The sequence below is a fragment of the Microcaecilia unicolor genome, chromosome 3 (genome assembly GCF_901765095.1).
Source record: "Microcaecilia unicolor chromosome 3, aMicUni1.1, whole genome shotgun sequence".
NCBI classification, from domain to species: Eukaryota; Metazoa; Chordata; class Amphibia; order Gymnophiona; family Siphonopidae; genus Microcaecilia; species Microcaecilia unicolor.
Window position 1 is genome coordinate 414,750,802 of NC_044033.1, and position 18,065 is coordinate 414,768,866.

Sequence of the window (18,065 nt, forward strand, 5' to 3'; positions counted from 1 at the left end):
AGCTTGGAGAAAAGGTGGCTGAGGGGAGATATGATAGAGGTCTATAAAATAATGAGTGGAGTTGAACGGATAGATGTGAAGCGTCTGTTCACGTTTTCCAAAAATACTAGGACTAGGGGGCATGCGATGAAGCTACAATGTAGTAAATTTAAAACGAATCGGAGAAAATATTTCTTCACTCAACATGTAATTAAACTCTGGAATTTGTTGCCAGAGAATGTGGTAAAGGCGGTTAGCTTAGCGGAGTTTTAAAAAGGTTTGTATGGCTTTTTAAAGGAAAAGTCCATAGACCATTATTAAATGGACTTGGGGAAAATCCACTATTTCTGGGATAAGCAGTATAAAATGTTTTGTACATTTTTGGGATCTTGCCAGGTATTTGTGATCTGGATTGGCCACTGTTGGAAACAGGATGCTGGGCACGATGGATCTTTGGTCTTTCCCAGTATGGCAATACTTATGTACTTCTGATAGACTTTATAGAAAAACATCTAAAATTGGTTTTGAAAATACCAATTTGGACATTTTTGCGAGAACAAACGTCCAAAAACAGATTTATGCCACTTTTTGAACATTTTTTCTCTTTTGAAAATGAGCTGCATAGCTAACATGGATTTAGTGAAGGAAATTATGAACATTATGGACTCCGGGTCAAATTCATTCCAACTGAAACTGAACACTGAAAAACACACTCTCTCATCCTTACCTCTCAACATAATGAATATAAACCCAAGACATTAACTACCCCAAGCCACACCCTCCCTACATCAGACAGTTTGAAAATACTCGGTGTCACACTTGACCGTAACCTAACTCTCGAGAGCCAAGTAAACTCTGTAATAAAGAAAATGTTCCATGCAATGTAGAAGCTTAAAGAACTAAAACCCTTCTTCCCAAGGGCAACCTTTCAATACCTAATACAGTCAATGGTCCTAAGCCATGCAGACTACTGCAATGGTATCTACACGGGATGCATGGAACAACTAACAAAAAAAATCCAGACCGCCCAAAACACAGCAGCCAGATTGATATTTGGCAAGACAGGCTTCGACAGTGCCAAACGTCTTCGAGAAAAACTGCACTGGCTCCCAATCAAGGAGCGGATCATCTTCAAAATTTGCACTCTGGTCCACAAAATCATATATGGTGTAGTCCCAGGATACATAATAGACCTCATAGATCTACCAACAAGAAACAGAGTCAGTACTGCTAGATCATATCTAAATCTACACTACCGAAACTGCAAAGGATTGAAATACAAAACAACTTACGCATCTGGCTTCTCCTACATAAGTGCACAACTATGGAATGGCCTCCCAAAAGCTGTGAAAACAATCCATGACCACTTTAGCTTCCAGAAATCACTGAAGACCATCCTGTTCCAAAAGGCATACCCTACTGACCCAACTTAAATGCCTGAATCCAGCAACATAACGAAACCAAAGCCCGTAATGAACACTATATAACTCTTCTTCTCTTCGATTCTCCTAATGTATCTGTAACACATGATCCTCTTTGATAATAACATCACTTTATATTTGTTTTTCATTAAAGGCGACTAACGCCTTACGGTATTATGTAAGCCACATTGAGCCTGCAAATAGGTGGGAAAATGTGGGGTACAAATGTAACAAATAAATAAATAAATCTTGCCTCACCAATCTATTACATTTCTTTGAAGTGATGAACAAACATGTGGATAAAGGTGAGCCTATCAATATTGTGTATCTCGATTTTCAAAAGGCATTTGACAAAGTACCTCATGAAATACCCCAGAGGAAATTGTAAAGTCATGGGATAGGAAGTAGTGTTTTATTGTAGATTAAAAACTGGTTAAAGAATAGAAAACAGAGAGTAGGGTTAAATGGTCAGTATTCTCAATGGAGATAAGTTGCTAGTGTGTGTGTGTGTGTGTGTGTGTGTGTGTGTGTGTGTGTGTGTGTGTGTGTGTGATTGTTTAAGGGAGTGGGGGTGGAATCTTTTGCAGGATGGTAGAGCATCCCTGACATGTATGTGCTTTGTTGCCAACCCCATAAGTATGATGTCTCTGTTAGATAGTTAACATGTCTTAATGTAAATGCTTGGGGAAATAGTTTCTGTTTACCTTGCTAGGGTCATCCAGATTTGCTTCCACACCCTCTATCCTGCAGCATGGTCAGGGTATTGCCCACCAAGGTGGAAGTAGGTGCCCTCCTTAGAGAGTACCAGGTGTACTAGGAAGTCACGTTCCACATCAAAATATTCCTTTCCATCCTGGTCGCCATTTTGGAAATTTTGGAATGGAAATTGGTGGATGCTGTAGTACATGGCACTGGATGTACATGTCCACTTAGGTTCTGCAGAGCTAGATGTACATGTGCATCCAGGAAGAAGGTGAGCATGTATAAGTTGCACACAAACCAGACCTTTCATGTTGGACTTACCTGACTATCATTTAGAATACTGCAAAAGGCTTTTGCAAGTGCAAGTGACTGTCAGACTGCAAGATATTTGTGAACATCCATTCTCTGCATCACTTGCATGTCTTCACCCCCTGCTTGATGCATTGATCTTATATACGTGGATGTGATCCTATTTTTGGATGCTTCCAGGTGTATCTTGTCCATAACATCTTTTTCACTCATATATCCTGGGGTAATGATAGGGCAATTCTACACTGGACTTACATGTGCAAACATGTGCTTCTAAGACAAAAGTTTCCAGTCTCTATATTTACACTTCTTGGTTGATTTCCTCACATAAACAGACTATCTAACATTTGCCGTCACATGTCTAAAGCAAATCCAAACATCTAGCCATATATTCTGCAACTATTAACAGCATCATCCCTATTTCACTTGCAAAAATATCTGAAAAATCATTTGGACAGGCAAGGTGACCAGATTAAGTACCAGCACTAAAATGAATGTGTATACTGAGCATAGCTATCTGAATAGAGGCACTGAATTCTTTAATAGAGCACCTAAATTTAAGCGCCATGGAGGTAATACTATAAACTGACACCTAAACATATGGGCTACTTCTGCACATCATAAGTACCAATAGGGGTGAAACATGGAAAGACCTGGTTGAATAGAGATGGCAATCAGGCTCACAGACTCTTGTCTCAGCTCTCCTCCAGTCAGCACCAATGCAAGCAGTCACAAAGACAAGCTGTGGTGGCACTTATTCATGCTTTATAGGGAGTATAAGTCCCAACATTTTTCTTGCATTCCCTGCACATCAATGTGCTACCTGTAATCATTGATACATGTCAGGAATGGTGCACTGCCTGTGACATTCCTCTGAAATAGCCCAAACATGCCTCCTGCCTTTTTTTTTTATGTTTTTGCCGCATAGATGTTTTTCTCCAAGGTGTTGTAACATAGCACTTTATATGAGTTAAACATTTGGATGGGTTGTTCTAGGACATCCACATCTAAAACACAACTAGTGCTTCTAAAATGGCCACCATATTGTTCCAAGACTGTGCGATATGTAGTTACTTATATGTGGTTGGTATGGTGTCAAATGGCTAAGTACCCTGGTTGCAATACCAGTGTTTAATCATTGAAAGGCTACAACCTACATGGAGTGGCAGGTGCATCTCTGGCCAGTTTATTGGGTGGATTAGATGGACTGTGCAAGTCTATACCATCGTTTACGATGTTACTATGGAATTGAGAAGGCAAGCACATTCTACATCCTGATTTCAATTAGAGGGCTCTTTGTTATCCATGAGCTTTGTAATCCCATGAGCTTTGTCAATTATGAGAAATGAGATTAAATGATGAAGGTTTTTTTTGATTCGTTTAGCTATACTAATCATGTGATCCTGCAAGGTACTCTCAAGATGCTGTGATAAATAATAAATACTATGGATTAGAACAATAGTAACATTTATCAGAGCTAATTTATTTTGTGCATTGATTTCATGAAAAATTGATTAAAGTACTCCAATAAGTTGACTTGCATTATGGTGGCTTCATACACTCTTATATGCTATAATGCAAGATGGCATATAATCATAGCTATAGATAGATAGATAGATAGAGAGATAGATAGAAAATCAGTACAAATAATGTTAATGGGCTATGATTTTATACCAGCCATCAGTTCTTTGGATTGAAAAATAATAGCCCTGACAAATGGCAGTTCTGGCTGCAAACTCTGCTTGATGAATTTAATTTGGCATATCCTTAGTTGTTAATATAAATTCACTTCAGTGTGTTGTTGTGGGCATGTGTAAATGGAATTATCCATTTGTATTCTGCTTTTCATAATTTCTTGATTACTTTTATATTGGACATATCTATCTATGTTAGCAAAATAGAAAGGAACATGTATTAACTTTTGAGTAGTTAAAAACAACTGATGAAAATTCCTTTCTTCCTTTAATTTGCTTGGTGATAACAGAACCATTCATGGCAGCTGGTAAAGGAACCTTAGCAGAAAAGTTACAACAAAGAATAGAGATAATAAAACACATAATAAAATGATGGAAGCTCTGAGAAATTCCCTTACAAATGAATACAATTACATCTTAAAGATAAGCTGGCAGAAAAAAATGTGAGGAATTAGGAAAATCAGAACAGAAAAGAAGGGCCACAATAAAGAGGAGAGTGGCTCATGGTTTGGTGAGTCTCTTTTATGCCAGTGACCCAGAGGCCAAAAAGATGTTGGGTGAATCAAGCACTTAATGAATGTTAGTCAAACAGTTTGACAAATTAAGGGGCCCTATTACTAAACTGCAGTAAAAGGGGGCCTATGCTGACATCAATGTGTGTTTTTCATTCACGATGAGGTCCCTTTTTACCACAGCAGGTAAAAGGTTGTCCATTTTTGACAAAAAGAAAAAGCCATGTGGTAAGTGAACCACTTACCGCACAACCATTTTGGTGGGGAGCCCTTACCGCCATCCATTGAGATGGCGGTAGGGGTTCCTGTACTAACCTGGCAGCAACTGGTTAAATTCCGGCGCTATGAAAATAAAAGAAAATCCTGTAGTGCCAGAAATGGTGCATGCTGGGGGTGGGAACTACCACTAGACTCCTGTGTTAGTCCTGGATTGGCGCACGGCAAGCCCATTACCACACACCAAACCTTTAGTTAAAGGACCCCTAAGTTTTTGAGACATGACTTGTTCAAGGTCAGTGTCAGAGATGGAATTAGAATTTATGAGTTAACATAATATTTTGATCCCTAGCTCCTCCTTAAATCACTGGATCCCATCTTGCCTCTGGTGTGAAACTGGCCTCTGTATGACTATGAGGGGCATAATCGAACGGGGACGACCATCTCTAAGGGCGACCATCTCTAAGGACGTCCTGGTGAAGGGGCGGGGAAACCCGTATTATTGAAACAAGATGGGCGTCCATCTTTCATTTCGATAATACGGTTGGGGACGTCCAAATCTCAACGTTTAGGTCGACCTTAGAGATGGTCATCCCCGATTTTTGGCGATAATGGAAACCGAGGATGCCCATCTCAAAAACGACCAAATCCAAGTCATTTGGTCATGGGAGGAGCCAGCATTCATAGCGCACTGGTCCCCCTGACATGCCAGGACACCAACCGGGCACCCTAGGGGGCACTGCAGTGGACTAACTGATGCACTAAGTGAATGGAAAAAGGCATGCAGTGGTCACTAACCACCTCCCACCCTGAAAAAAACAACTTTAAAAGTTTTTGTCTATTTTTTGGAGTATGTTGCTTGCTATGCCTCTGTGAGGACAAGATGTCTGAAATGTGGATGTTTGTGAGAAGGACTTCCATGCCTGCTATGTCTCTGACACCCCCTTTATTTGGATTTTGGATCACAAGTAGCAACACTGGGATTTGAACTGGCCACCTCTAGATTGCAATACCAGTGCTCTAACCACTAGGCCACTCCACTTCTCTTCATTTCCTTGAAATTTGGCCATCCCTATGGGGGGGGGGGCAGTGGAGGATGTCCAAAATGTTTGAAAGAAGGACGTCCACGCCCTCGTTATGCCCCCACTGACACACACATACCTTCCCCCCCAGGGATCTGCATACTTCCCCCCCCCCCACAGGGATGGCCAAATTTCAAGGGAGTGGAGTGGAGGTGTGGCCTAGTGGTTAGAGCACTGGTCTTGTAATCCAGAGGTGGCCAGTTCCAATCCCACCGCTGCAACTTGTGATCCAAAATTCAAATAAATAAAGGGGGTGTCAGAGGCATAGCAGGCATAGACATCCTTCTCACAAACATCCACATTTTGGACATTTTCAACTGCCGTCACACAGACGAAGGCATATAGAAGGATGTCCTCAACTGCGGTTGCAGGACGGAGGTATAGTGAAGGAGGTCCTTCACCCATACTCTAAAAAAAAAAGTTTTTAAAAGTTGTTTTCTTCAGGGTGGGAGGTGGTAAGTGACCACTGGGGGAGTCTGGGGAGATCATCCCCAATTCCCTCCAGTGGTCATCTGGTCATTTAGGGCACATTTTTGTGGCTTGGTCATAAAAGAAAGGACCAAGTAAAGTCGGCCAAGTGTTCATCAGGGACACCCTTCTTTTTTCCATTATTGCTTGAGGACCCCCTCTGTTAGGCACGCCCCAGTCCCGCCTTTGCTATGCCTCCGACACCCCTCCAGGAACTTTGGTCATCCCTGCGACGGGAAGCAGTTGGGGACGCCCAAAATCAGCTTTCGATTATGCCAATTTGGGCGACCCTGAGAGAAGGACGCCCATCTCCTGCTTTGTGTCGGAAGATGGGCATCCTTCCCTTTCGAAAATAAGCTAGTATGGCACCATTATCTCTCCCCCCCTCCCACCAATTTTTGAACCACATTCCCCTTGTTTCTAGACTAGTCCTTTCAATGACAGTGTTTGGTCAGGGGAGATTGACTGCAAGTCTCTCCTTAATGCCATACACATGCACACTGAGTGTGACAACTATGTGCTACCATTGTGCAATGGCTGGTCCTCCCTCACCACTCAGAAGCTGTGGATGCAAACTCTATAGCATCCTCAATTTAGGAGAAAAAACTAAGCTCAAGTACCAAACTCAGTCCTCCTGTACTCTTGTTAGCAGTCACAGCTTTGGGAGAGAGACACTGGGCTGGTCAAACTCACTATTAACTCTATTGCACCGAAACATGGCTCATGTCGGGTCTGTTGAATTAAAGGACTCTATTGTTTCAGTCTTGGAAGGCCCATTTGTGCTTCTAGTTTTGTTGCTTTTGGATCCTTTCTTTTGCTACCAAACTCTATTAACAGACAACCCAATTCAGTAGCACATGTCCAGTTAGCAGTACCTGATAACTAGATAAGTGCCACTGACTGAGATATTCAGTGTCACTATAGGAATAGTGCTGCTGAATATTTTCACATACCACCTTGGCACTATGAGGATAGTAACAAACAACAAATCCTTCCAACATAAAAGTAAAAAAGAAATGGAGGAAAAAGACCTCACTGTTCAGCCAGCGGTGGTCAGCATTTTTTTTAAATGCTGACTGTCACCAGCTAAATTAGCCCTGGATATTCATTTCTGGGCCATGTCCAGGCACTGACACTGAATATATGGGGTTAATGGACCCTTTGCTGGCTGCCGGAGCTTATGTGGGTGCCGGCTGCAACTCCAAAATGCTTGCTAAGACCTCTTGTGGCAGCCTTGTGGTGCTACTCAATTTTGAGTCAGTTGCTAGGGGAAGAAGCAAGTGGGCTTTGCTCCTGCCCTCATTGCCTCTGCTGGACCACTAGGACTTTAGGTAGGCCAGAGGCCTATTTTGAGTGGCAGGGGAGGGGAGGGTTGGGAGGTGAGTCAAATTGTGAAGGGGGTGAGAGGTGGATCAGAAGGAGGGAGCTGCTTCAGGAAGGGGGTGGGAGGCAGATTGGAAATGCTGAGGAGCAGTTTAACACTTATGTGAGTGCTGGCCAATATTCAATGTTGGTACCCATCCGCATTGCTGTCTTTATCCCTTTTGTCCCACAGAGGCAGCGCTTCCTTCCTGCCCTGTCTTCTCTCGAAGCTCCGCTGCATCGGTCCCTCCCTGCAAGTAGAATCCTCCTTCGCCGGTCGTGCTGCGCTGCCATGCAATTGCACACACAGCTATGCTCCTCCCCCTGCCGCGTCTATCTGGCCCTCTGTCATGCACTTCCTGTTTAGGGCCGGATGAACGTGGCAGGGGGAGGAGCGAAGCTGCATGTGCATGGCAGCGCAGTGCGGCGCGACCGGCGAAGGAGGATTCCACTTGCAGGGAGAGACCGATGCAGCAGAGCTTGGGGAGAAGACAGGGCAGGAAGGAAGCGCTGCCTCCGTGGGACAAAAGGGATAGAGACAGCGCGAAGGATGCGGATGGGCGGACCTGGAGGAAACATGGCTGAGCTGCTGGGACATGGGAGGGAGAGGAGGAAGGGGCTGGAGGGAAGGGAGAGAGTTGCTGGGACATGGGAGGGAGAGGAAGAAGGGACTGGAAGGAAGGGAGAGAGCTACTGGATATGGGAGGGAGAGGAAGAAGGGACTGGAGGGAAGGGAGAGAGCTGCTGGGACATGGGAGGGAGAGGAGGAAGGGGCTGGAGGGAAGGGAGAGAGTTGCTGGGACATGGGAGGGAGAGGAAGAAGGGACTGGAGGGAAGGGAGAGAGCTGCTGGACATGGGAGGGAGAGGAAGAAGGGACTGGAGGGAAGGGAGAGAGCCGCTGGGACATGGGAGGGAGAGGAGAAAGGGACTGGAGGGAAGGGAGAGAGCTATTGGATATGGGAGGGAGAGGAAGAAGGGACTGGAGGGAAGGGAGAGAGTTGCTGGGACATGGGAGGGAGAGGAAGAAGGGACTGGAGGGAAGGGAGAGAGCTGCTGGACATGGGAGGGAGAGGAAGAAGGGACTGGAGGGAAGGGAGAGAGCTGCTGGGACATGGGAGGGAGAGGAGGAAGGGACTGGAGGGAAGGGAGAGAGCTACTGGATATGGGAGGGAGAGGAAGAAGGGACTGGAGGGAAGGGAGAGAGCTACTGGATATGGGAGGGAGAGGAAGAAGGGACTGGAGGGAAGGGAGAGAGCTGCTGGGACATGGGAGGGAGAGGAGGAAGGGGCTGGAGGGAAGGGAGAGAGTTGCTGGGACATGGGAGGGAGAGGAAGAAGGGACTGGAGGGAAGGGAGAGAGCTGCTGGACATGGAAGGGAGAGGAAGAAGGGACTGGAGGGAAGGGAGAGAGCCGCTGGGACATGGGAGGGAGAGGAAGAAGGGACTGGAGGGAAGGGAGAGAGCCGTTGGGACATGGGAGGGAGAGGAAGAAGGGACTGGAGGGAAGGGAGAGAGCCGCTGGGACATGGGAGGAAGAAGGGACTGGAGAGAAGGGAGAGAGCCGTTGGGATATGGGAGGGAGAGGAGGAAGGGAGAGAGCCGCTGGACATGGGAGGATAGGGAGAGAAAGAGGGGTGATGGATGGAAGGATGCAGAGAGAAAGGGGAGAGACTGGAAGGATGTGGAGAGAGAGAGAGGGGAGACTGAACAGAAAAGGGTAGAGAGATAGAGACACTAGATGGAAGGATCAGGAGAGAGGGTAGATGGGTGGAAGGATGAGGAGAGAAAGAGGGAAGACACTGGATGGAAGGGTAGGGAGAAAAAGGAGACGCTGGATGCAAAAGAAAGAGGGGAGCTGCTGGATGGAAAGAGGGAGAGGACAGAGTAGGGAAAGACTGGAGAATAAGAGGAAGGGGCATGTGGAGAACAAGGGTGAGGAAAAGATGAAAAGCCATAGGTGGTGAATGGACAGGAAACCCTGGCAAGAGAAAGACGAAGGAAAGTAGAATCTAGAGACCGGGAGCAACACAATGAGAAAAAGTAAATGGCCATACAACAAAGGTAAAGAAAATTTTATTTTAATTTAGGATAAAGTAATATGGTACCTGTGTTAATAAAGTTTCAGAGACCAATACTTCCTTCCTTAGGTCAGGAGAGGATACCAAAACAGCGTTATGCTGACCTGAGGCAGGAGGTTTTGGCCTCTGAAAGCTCATTGAAAAGGGTGTTAGGCTTTTAAATAAATTTTCTGAAACCTGATGCACTGAAAAGCAGCACTTTACCCCTATTTGACAAATGCATCTGATTAGTGTGACTAAATTTTGCAGGGGAAGGGGGATAGAGAGAAACTTTTGTGCCCACCCACTTTAGGTTCAGGCCCATCCAAAATTGGCAGTCTGGCTACGCCACTGGTTGGTACCTGCATAGGTAACTAGCCAGGTACCTTTTGAGCAGTCCTAAATTCATCTGGTTAGCTATGTGGGTGCCAGCACTAATAATACTGGTACTTGCATAACTCCAGGCTCTTCCCTGACTCTACCCTCTGTAGCACGCCTGACCTGCCCATTTTGGTTAGGTATCACTGAATATCAGTGCGTGGGCAAACGCAAGCTATTTAAGCAGGCGGGATTCTCTCCTGCCTGTTTAAATCACTTTCAATATTGGGTGAACTATATCTGAATTGTGTGGTATATGTACATCGTTACTCATAAAAAACCTCCATTCATGTAATGGGAACCCCTTCAAAACTATCAAACAACTTTGTATAGAGATACATTAATCCACATCTTTTTTTTTTTCTTTTGGGCACACTTACTGCCAAAATATGATAGTAACACTGACAATGGCCACTGTTTCACCAATGTTGGATACTTCATGGTATTCATTTCTCCTCTAATGCACACCCTTTGCTAAAGCAGGATATTGCACTGCAGAGGAAAAAAATGTGTCATTTAATGCAACCAAATCAGTCCAGTGCTCAATAAAACCATGCTATTCATCTGAAACTATTCAGCACATCTTTACAATCATTTCAGTTGTCTCCCAAACATCATTCTTAGCATGCTGAAAATCCTCCAAAAACGGCACCAGAATAAATATAAGATGCCAATGTAGGTTATATGACCACTAGGCTCCAAAATATGAATGTCAAAATCACATGCATTAATGAGTCCTTTTACAAAGCTACAGTAAAAAGTGGCCTTTCCATCATGGGTCTTTCACTTGTGCTAAGGTAATTTTCACTGCAGCCATAAAAATAGCTTTTTCCATTTTTTGCATTAATGGCCATGTATGAATGTTGGGAAAGGCAAGGAGTGTGAACAGAGTCAGGCTCTTCAAAACAGACCAGAGACGCTGGATGTAAATCAGAAGCTTTATTGGAGGATGACTCATGCACAAATGCTGCCATTAGCGTGTGGCAATTTTTAAAAAATTACTGTGTGAGAATTACTGCCACATATTTAGGGGCCCTTTTATGAAGCGGTGGTAAGCCCGACACAGGCTTACCACTCACTAAAACGGAAATACTGCCGGGCTACCGCAGCAGCCTGGTGGTAGTTCCCGTGGTGTGCTGGAGCCGGCTCTCACTGGCTCGCAAGAGCCGGTTGTTAAATTTTTTGGCATCTTGCGAGCCAGTTCTTCTGGGAGTGTGAGTCGGCTTGCTTCTCCTCCTCCCCAGTGCTTTTTTTGTGCCAGTACAGTGTGTACCGAGTTCCAGGGCTGCCCCCTCCCCTGCGAGTTCCATGCCAACCCCTGTCTTCGGAGTTCCACACCCCCGCGCCTCCCTCCCTTTCTCTCTTTCAGTGGAAGCCCGACCTGCGTTGGCTGCTCCCTCTCTCCGCCCTCCCCTTCCCTGCAACTTCCATGCCCCCTGTCTTCGGAGTTACTACTTCTACTACTACTAATATTTAGCATTTCTATAGCGTTACAAGGCGTATGCAGCACTGCACAAACATAGAAGAAAGACAGTCCCTGCTCAAAGAGCTTACACCCCCGCGCCTCCCTCCCTCTCTCTCTCTCAGTGGTAGCCCAACCTGCGTTGGCCACCCTCTTCTCACAGTCATGCGCCTGCTCCTCGCCTTCCTGCGTGCCGGCTGTAATTTACTATTTACTACTACTACTACTTAGCATTTCTATAGCGCTGCCAGGGTTACACAGCGCTGTACAAGTTTAACATGGGGAGGGACATTTACTGCATGGCCATGCGGGGGGGGGGGGCACTTAATACCACTCATTGAAGTGGCGTTAGGCGCTCCTGCACCAACCCAGTGGTAACCGTGTAGTTAAGCGCTGTCTGATTACTGCTGGGTTAGCGATGTACTGTAAAATATCTAGCTATTTTCAGTAGAAAATGGCGCGCACCAAGGCTGGAACTACTGCCGGTGCCCACATTTGGCCGGCGATAGTTCCAGATTAGTGTGCGGTAAGCCCGTGTTAGACGTATTGCCGTTCTGTAAAAGGGCTCCAAAGTTCTTTTTCACAATTCTTTACCAAAAATCGCAAACCTTTAGCCAATGATTAAGTCAACAATAAATATTTATTTTGGCCTAAAAAGTTTTAGACATAAGTACAAACTCAGGATCAATAGCCGATCTTCTTTCAAAAGATCAAAAAGGTAGTTAAAAGTAGGGTTAAATGGTCAGTATTCTCCATGGAGAAGGGTAGTTAGTGGGGTTCCCCAGGGGTCTGTGCTGGAACCGCTGCTTTATAACATATTTATAAATAACCTAGAGATGGGAGTAACTAGTGAGGTAATTAAATTTGCTGATGACACAAAGTTATTCAAGTCGTTAAGTCACGGCAGGATTGTGAACAATTACAAGAGGACCTTACAAGACTGGGTGTCTAAATGGCAGATGATGTTTAATGTGAGCAAGTGCAAAGTGATGCAGGTGGGAAAGAGGAACCCGAATTATAGCTACGTCATGCAAGGTTCCACGTTAGGAGTCACCGACCAAGAAAGGGATCTAGGTGTCGTCGTTGATGATACATTGAAACCTTCTGCTCAGTGTGCTGCTGTGGCTAAGAAAGCAAATAGAATATTAAGTATTATTAGGAAAGGAATGGAACACAAAAATGAGGATGTTATAATGCCTTTGTATCGCTCCATGGTGCGACCGCACCTCGAATATTGTGTTCAATTCTGGTCGCCGCATCTCAAAAAAGATATAGTGGAATTAGAAAAGGTACAGAGAAGGGCGACAAAAATGATAAAGGAGATGGGACGACTTCCCTAAGAGGAAAGGCTAAAGCGGCTAGGGCTCTTCAGCTTGGAGAACAGACGGATGAGGGGAGATATGATAGAGGTCTATAAAATAATGAGTGGAGTTGAACAGGTGGATGTGAAGCGTCTGTTTACGCTTTCCAAAAATACTAGGACTAGGGGTCATGCGATGAAGCTACAATATAGTAAATTTAAAATAAATTGGAGAAATGTTTTCTTCACTCAACGTGTAATTAAACTCTGGAATTCGTTGCCGGAGAATGCGGTAAATGCGGTTAACTTAGCGGAGTTTAAAAAAGGTTTGGACGGCTTACTAAAGGAAAAGTCCATAGACCATTATTAAATGGACTTTGGGGAAAATCCACTATTTCTGGGATAAGCAGTATAGAATGTTTTGCACTTTTTTGGGATCTTGCCAGGTATTTGTGAACTGGATTGGGCACTGTTGGAAACAGGATGCTGGGCTTGATGGACCTTTGGTCTTCCTCAGTATGGCAATACTTATGTACTATAGAATATTACTAAATTGAGCCACAGAAAAAGTTTTTTTAATGTTATTCAAACAATTGCTTGCACTTAAAAAAAAACCCATATGAACATTTGTTGAGAAACTCTTCTGCCCATTTTATGCACTCTTCTCAGTTGACAAAATAGTTAAATAGTTAGAAACTGTTTTCTGCTTCTTAGAAAATTAAAGGTCATTCGTAAGTTTTTTGACCTAGCAATATTTTGGTTGCTGGCCCAACCTTTTGTACTCTTACAACTTGATTACTGCAACTCCATATATATTGGCTGTCTGAAGGCTTTGAAGGTTAATTGCAAAGTACAGAATACTGCAATAAGAGTAATCTTTGCAGTATGAACCCATGACCCCTCTTTTGTCACAATTACACTGGTTGCCGGTAAAGGCCAGGTTACAACTTAAAGTATGCATTGGTCTTTAAGGCTTATTTGATTGATTACTTTTCTTTTCTGAATAGAAGTTATATTAAATCTACAAGAAACTCTTATCTATTAGGTTTCCCTTCCATTTGGGCTATTGGGGGTTTTGAGGTTTATCTGCTGAATTGTAAATTCTCTGGAGAATTCTTCAGATTTTTGGTTGTTAACCCCATTGAACTTGTTGGCTATTGCAGGATATAAGATTAAAACATAATGTAATTACAATTCTCCTTTATACTATAAGCTTGTATTATTGTAATGGAATAGTGAATATCAGAAACAGTTGTTGTCTTAATTCCTATTTTTAAACCATCATCTTTTCATAAAAGATGGAACCATTCAATCTGGGCATTTAAACCAACAGGCTGCAGTATATTTACAAGTCTGTAAAATTATTTCTGATCATCTTGACACAAATTAAGATTGCGATAATCACCCCTGTGTGATGTGGAGATGTGATCAATAGCTCAAGACTGTAACGATGAAAAAACACGAGATGCATTAACATAGGGGTCTTTACAAATGCAAGCTAGTGTTTTTTAGCATTCGCTAATTATTAGCATATGCTAAATGCTAGACACGCCCGTAGGAATATAGGGGCGTCTCTAGCATTTAGCGCACACTGAAAATAAGTGTGCGTTAAAAACACTAGCGTGCCTTTGTAAAAGGGGCTCATAGTGACTACCAAAGATGATTTCATCCTCTGTTCTTCCAAATTACTTCTGTGTTCAGCAATGTTCAATTTGTTTTTTCTAGATACAATTTATTGCATGGACATTTGATAATGTAAAGTACAAAATGTGTACAGCAGATTGCACAGTGTTGTAAAATATATTCTCTATCATCAACAGGATTTTTAAATGTCTTTAATTCCATGAGAATGTCACGTCAAATATCAACCACATTTATAATGGCCATCAATAATGAACCAGTTAAAGTCTGTGGTGATTTCATTGTATTAAATCAGATGTTTGATGGGCATAATAACTCTGAAGATTTTGCCCATGTGTATATGCAATAATTAAATCTTTAAAAGAAACCCACGCAGATGAAATGATAATGAAAGGCAATGCATATGGATTAATTGGTTGATAATCAAAGTATAATCAATGTCAAAATATTGTGAGAACCAGCCTTCTTCCTATTTGTAGTGAGAAGTAAAGCTCTAGGGGCTGATTTTCGAAAGAGAAAAATGTCCTAAAGTGTCATAAAGCACCATTTGGATGGATTTCTTCTCAAAACGTCCAAATTGGTATTTTTGAAACCTGTTTTGCAGATGTCTATCTAGGGGCATATCAGGGACATTTCTAAGGCAGGATAAGGGTGGGCTTAGGGTATGCCTAACACTTGAATGTTTTACAACTGTAATGGAACAAAACTAAAACGTCTAAGGTGAAAAGCTTCAACGATTTGGTCTAGATCTGTTTTTGTAATGAATAAGACACAAAATGGTGTCCTAAATGACCAGATGACCACTGGAGGGATTCAGGGATGATCCCCTTACTCTCCTAGTGGTCACTGACCCCCTCCCACCCACCCACCCACCCCAAAATGTGAACAAAATAGTACTCACCAGTCTCTATGACAGCCTCAGATGTTAAATAACCAGGTCCATTAGAGCAGCATGCAAGTCCCCGGAGTAGTGTAGAGGTAGGTGTAGTGCACTGTAGACAGGTGGACTCTGGCCTTTACCTCCCCCTACCTGTTATACTTATGATAGAAACTGTGAACCCTCCAAAACTCACCAGAAACTCATTGTACTCACATATAGGTGCCCCCTTCAACCTATATGTATTGTAGTGGGCTATTGTAGTGGTGTAAATTTGGGGATAATGGGTTTTGGAGGGCTCAGCAGAAAAGATAAGGGAACAACAGTGAGATGTGTACCTGGGATCATTTATATGAATCCACAGCAGTGCCCCTCAGGGTGCCCCATTGTTCTCCTGGGGTGTCTGGGGGACCAGTCTGCTACTAATGCTGGCTCCTCCTATATCCCAATGGCTTGATTTTCTATGTTTTTCACTTGTGCATTTTTTTTCCAAAAATGGCCTGAAAAAATAAATGCACAGAGCACAAAACCTTGTTATAAATGGTATTTTTTGAAAGAAAAAGATAAACATTTTGCTTTTTTGAGAATGGTTAAATTTGCTATTCGGATTTGGGACATTTAGCTCAAAATGTTCAAAGTCTGACTTAGACATCATATTGAAATGTGTTTAAAGCTCACTTGAAAGATTCTTCACTATCTGAAAACCTTTTAACCAATGACTTGCTCTGTGTTCTAAATTCATGTTTAGAGAAACACATTCTTTTCTGTCTCAAAAACTGAGAATTAGATAAGTTTTCCATTAACAAGTATAACTGGAAAATGTAAAAAAGAATGGTCACTTGATACACAGAAAAACCTCGTAATTAGATATATTAGTAATAGAAGGAAGTGTGAGGGTCAAGGGTAATGGGGAGAAATAGGTAGAAGATGAAAAAGGATAAAATGCAAATGTTTAACAAATATTTCTGTTCTGTGTTCACAGATGAAGGTCCAGGAGTAGGACTGCAAAAGACAAACACAAATAGGAATGAAAGTGTGATAGACCTTGAAAGAGTTTCAGAAGACTGTGTTCTTGAGAAGTTATCTAATGTAAAGATAGGCAAACTGATGAATTCAAATGGAATAGGGTCATGGATTTGATATATTGCCTTTCTGTGGGTACAACCAAAATGGTTTACATATATTTTATTTGTTACATTTGTATCCCACATTTTCCCACTTATTTGTAGGCTCAATGTGGCTTACGTAGTACTGGAGAGGTGTTTGCATATATATTATATGCAGGCTCTTTTTTTTGTCCCTAGTGGGCTCACAATCTAAGTTTTGTACCTGGGGCAATGGAAAGTTAAGTGACTTGCCCAGGATCATAAGGAGCTGTAATGGGAATTGAACCCAGCTCCCCACATTCTCAGCCCACTGCACTAATCATTAGGCTACTCGTCCACTCTTTGAAATGCATCCAAGGATATTGAAGGAACTTAGGCAACTTCTGGCAGCTCCAATGCCTAACCTTTTCAATGCTTTAGAGTCAGAAGTGGACCCAATGGACTGGATAAGGGTGGATGTGGTCCCAAAAGTGGAATTAAGGAGGAGGTTGTCAACCACAGGTTGGTTAGTGTCAACTTTGTAGAAATTAAATTAATGGAAATGTTTCTAAGACAGAGGATAGCGGGTTTCCGGAATCCAATGGATGACAGCAGCCTGGTTTTACTAGAGGTGGGCATTGATTAATTTATTTGACTGCGTGAACAGAGAGTGTGCTAGATTGTAGCAAAGTCTGTGACATGGTTCCATATGGATTGACATAAATAAACTGAGTGTCCCTGGTATGAGCCGTAAAGTGACTGACTGGGTTAGGAACTGGTTAAGTGGAAGGGAAATGTGTAGTGGTAAATGGAGCTTAATCTGAGGAAAGGAACATTACCAGTTGTATGCCACAAGAATCAGTTCTCATTCTGGCTCTTTATAAGATTTTTGAAGCAACATTGAGGAAGGACTATCTGGCAAGGTTTGCCTTCTTTGTGGATGGTACCAAAACCTGCAATAGGGTAGACACCCCTGAAGCTGAGAATAACATGAGGGACCTAGTGAAGGTTGAAGACTGGTATTTAATTTGGCAGTTAAAATGTAATGTTAAAAATGCAGGGTTATGAATTTGGGTTTCACAAACCCAAGGGAGTGGTACAGTATAGGGGGTGAAATACTTCTGTATGGGAAAGAAAAATGTGACTTGGGGATGATTTTATCTGATGATTTTAAGGTGGACAAACAGATGGAGAAGGTGATGGCAAAATCTAGAAAGATCTTTGAGTACTTAGGAGAGGCAAGAACAGCATGAAAAAGGAGGCGATAATACCTCTAGGTAAGTTTCTGGTGAGACTCCATTTAAAGTATTACATACAGTTCTGGAGCTGCACCTTCAAAAACAAATCATTCTAGAGAGTGGCTACTAAAATGGTCAGTGGTCTTCATTATTACGCCTATGGGGACACACTTAAAGACATCAATATGTATACTTTGGAAGAAAAGGGAGATATGATAGAGGCATTTAAATATCTCCATGATATAGGTATGCCTGTTTCAACAGAAAGGATACTCAGAAATA